The sequence below is a fragment of the Trachymyrmex cornetzi genome, unplaced genomic scaffold (assembly GCF_001594075.2).
Source record: "Trachymyrmex cornetzi isolate Tcor2-1 unplaced genomic scaffold, Tcor1.1 scaffold185, whole genome shotgun sequence".
Classification (NCBI taxonomy): Eukaryota; Metazoa; Arthropoda; class Insecta; order Hymenoptera; family Formicidae; genus Trachymyrmex; species Trachymyrmex cornetzi.
In genome coordinates this window covers 140,997-144,803 of record NW_017296473.1, presented here as the reverse complement: position 1 = coordinate 144,803, position 3,807 = coordinate 140,997, and positions in this window count along the sequence as shown.

Sequence of the window (3,807 nt, the reverse complement as noted above, 5' to 3'; positions counted from 1 at the left end):
AGCGAGCACAAAAAGGTTGCGTTCGACTTGCGGCACTCGCCTCCGTGCGGGTTCCTGCGAGAAAAGAGTCTGACCGTCCTTCCAAGTACCCTCACCGTTCCCGCTCCTTTCATTCTCCGAGAGGATCACTAACAAATTAAAATTTTTCCAAGGGTTTGGACGTAACACTTTATATGTTTAGCTTTTAATGTAATACAGTACGTGTATAGATCTCTTCTAAGGTAAGAATGTACGATCGGTTACGAAAGATGTTTTTGTAGAAAGGCCATCGTGCATTTCCCATTTGTCACTAATTTTTTGTATATATGTAACGTAATGTCCTATTATATCACCGTGAATATATATTATTGCACCGACAAGTTTATATTTATTTCCGCAGAAATGTACTTCGATTGGTAATTCAGCCAAAGTGAACTGTTTGGAAGAATTCGGATACCCAAGTCTTGACGCAAGTTGTTCATTTTCCAGACATTCGATATCTATAAATGTATGATTTCCACCAATATATTGTGAATGTATCTTTGCGCTTTTGCAACAGTTGCAAAGATAATTTTTAAATTCGCAACATTGAGCGACCGCTTCTTGCAGACCTTTTATTCCTTTGCTATAAAATGGTATTGTGTTAACATTTAATACAGGAGTTACATATTTTTTTTGTGATCCACAATCATTACATTCATGTATAATTTCAAGCGATGGCACATTATGCATTAAATTGGATATTAGTGATGATTCACTTGTTGCACAATTTAAAACTCCATGTTTAGAAGTAACAATAGTACTCCAAATTTTCCGGAACATTCGTCGTTCGGAATCGACGTTAAACTGTAGGTCCCATGTGACTGTGTATAACCAGTGTGCGCATTGCAGGCATACGCGAGAAGCCATCATGCTCTTAAGATATCTCAAGAATTGGCAAAATTACGTATTTTGTCTATCGTTAATATGAGTTGTAATTTTTAACCGGTACACCTATAAACGACCGGAAAATCACTACAAACAACTACAAACGATTCTATGTAAGATGCCGCAAACAGATTTCGAATATCTTGAAAATTGCCAAAGTTACGTTTTTTGTTTATTGTTAATTTATCATAACTTTTGAACGGCTCAACTACAAACGACGGGAAAATCACTACAAACAACTACAAACGATTCTATGTAAGATGCCGCAAACAGATTTCGAATATCTTGAAAATTGCCAAAGTTACGTTTTTTGTTTATTGTTAATTTATCATAACTTTTGAACGGCTCAACTACAAACGACGGGAAAATCACTACAAACAACTACAAACGATTCTATGTAAGATGCCGCAAACAGATTTCGAATATCTTGAAAATTGCCAAAGTTACGTTTTTTGTTTATTGTTAATTTATCATAACTTTTGAACGGCTCAACTACAAAGGACGGGAAAATCACTAAAAACAACTACAAACGATTCTATGTAAGATGCTGCAAACAGATTTCGAATATCTTGAAAATTGCCAAAGTTACGTTTTTTGTTTATTGTTAATTTATCATAACTTTTGAACGGCTCAACTACAAACGACGGGAAATCACTACAAACAACTACAAAACGATTTTGAATCAAGATATTTTAACAATTTTTTTTATCTTAAAGTCGGGTGACAGTCATTTTTTTAAACTTTTTTATCTTTTGTTTTATTAAACTACAAACGAAACTATTGTTACTACAATCAACTACAAACGAAATACTATCATTTTTTAATAAAAAATAGATCTTTTGGAACCCTACAACTTTTGTCTGAAACACTTTTCTGTAATACTTATATTTTCTATGATATTCAGGTGTTCCGGTACTTTTTCCCCACCCTATATGTAATACTAGTATATTGCTAACGCAGTCTTTTTGAGAGTGGGGGATATGCCAAGATAGTTAGATAGAAAATCGACTTCTCGCTTTCACAATTCGTGCACTTCGAATCACTGAACTATATAACACTGGAATGGGCATCGAGGAAAATTGAGTGGCGGCTATTGATCAGCAGCCATTTTGATTTAAGGTGGTATTGAGCGAATCAGAAGCGTTCGCGCGCGCGTTGCGATTGATGTATCGATCGATGTACTCTCGATGTATGGAAATCTATATGGACATGAATGGTATATAAACAAAAATAATGTCACTTCAATTATTTTTACCTATGAAATGAAAGGCTCTTTTTACTTCTCTGCCCACACCCAGGCACACAGCACTTCATGTTGATGCTTTGTAGACAGTCACGCGATTTTATAATCCTTCAAATATAATCTCACACACGATAATCTTGCTGACATATGCATCTTACTTCTTCGCGTGAGAATATGCACAATACGAAAGTCTAAAAGAGTAACATAAACTCAATTGCGCGTTTGAAGCCGGTCACACTTTCCAAAAATGATGACGCAATAACACGTCCGATCACGCCAGTAAACGATCACCAACGATCACCGTCCCATATGCCATATGCGTCTTACTATAGAACACTAAACGTAAGTGCGCGTGAGCACCTGAAAGCTCCTGATTCGCTCAATACCACCTCAGATTAAAATGGCGGCTGATCAATAGCGGCCACGATTTTCTATGCATCACAGCGGAAATGCCCATTCCAGTGTTATATAGTTCAGCTTAGAATGCGCATGCATGGGGGAACTTATGCGCGCGCACTCATGGCACGTGTACTGTAGAGGTTAGATATTATAAAGTATAATTAAAAGAAATACCAAGTATAACAAGATCTCGGCATTATTTCCTTTTTTTAACTAGTATTTTTATATAAACCAAATAACAAACTCAACTTCACTATTGAACACGTCGGACACAGTAAACGTGATAATATATGATAAAATAGGTTGGGAACACGCGCATGCGCATTGCAAAAATACACGAATTGTGGAAGTGAGAAGCGATCGTCTGCACCGTGATGTTTGCTGCAGCTCTTAATTGCCGTTAGCAATATAGTAGTATTACATATACGCGCGACAGCGACTCGCAAGGGCGCATGAGATCCGCGAGAGGACTCGCAACCAATCAAGAACGATAAGGCTAATCACATTGGCCTGCGATACCTGCGCGCTCCCGGAAGGACCCCGGGCCGGTACTTGTGCTGTGGCGAGCCATCAGAAAGGACGTATGAGGACACAGGACTGCCGGAAGAAGTGCCGCCGTTGAGGTTGAGAGCGAGAGATAAGGAGCGAGTCGCAAAGGAGGATCCTGTGGTGAGACAAGCGCAGCGTAAGGTACTGTAAAGCCGCCAATTTCCTTGTCGGAGGGATCGCACGAATCCGCGACAGCCTAATTAGTATCAGTTTCGTTGAGACTGTTGCAGGGAGCTGCCCTGCCATAGCAGACGCGTAGCGCGTGATCGTGCCATCTCGCCCGATACCGTTCAGGCCGCGTGTCTTCAATCGAGTTTTCTGCACGCCCGCCGCGGCCACAGCCAGGTCATTGCGTTTGCATTGTTGAGTAGCATTGTCTATCACGCTAGTGAGCCGAAATCACGCGAGATTTCGGACAGCATTCTTGTATTTTTGTATGATATCGCTCGTCGTGTTGTTGTACCGCGTTGTATTGTTCCGAAAGTGAGATTCTAGATAATATTCGTGTACGCGCTGTAATTCCTTAGACGGGATAGATATATTTTTCATGAGCCGAGCTCGAAGCCGGAATTGTGCACGCGTTAGACATGGCCAAGCGCCCCGCGATTGCCGCGGCTCACAAGTAAACCTACCTTTGTGTGATTCGCCGATTTCATTGAAACTTTGCACACTTGTAGAGTAGGCAAAAATAATAGGTACGTATTTTTTTT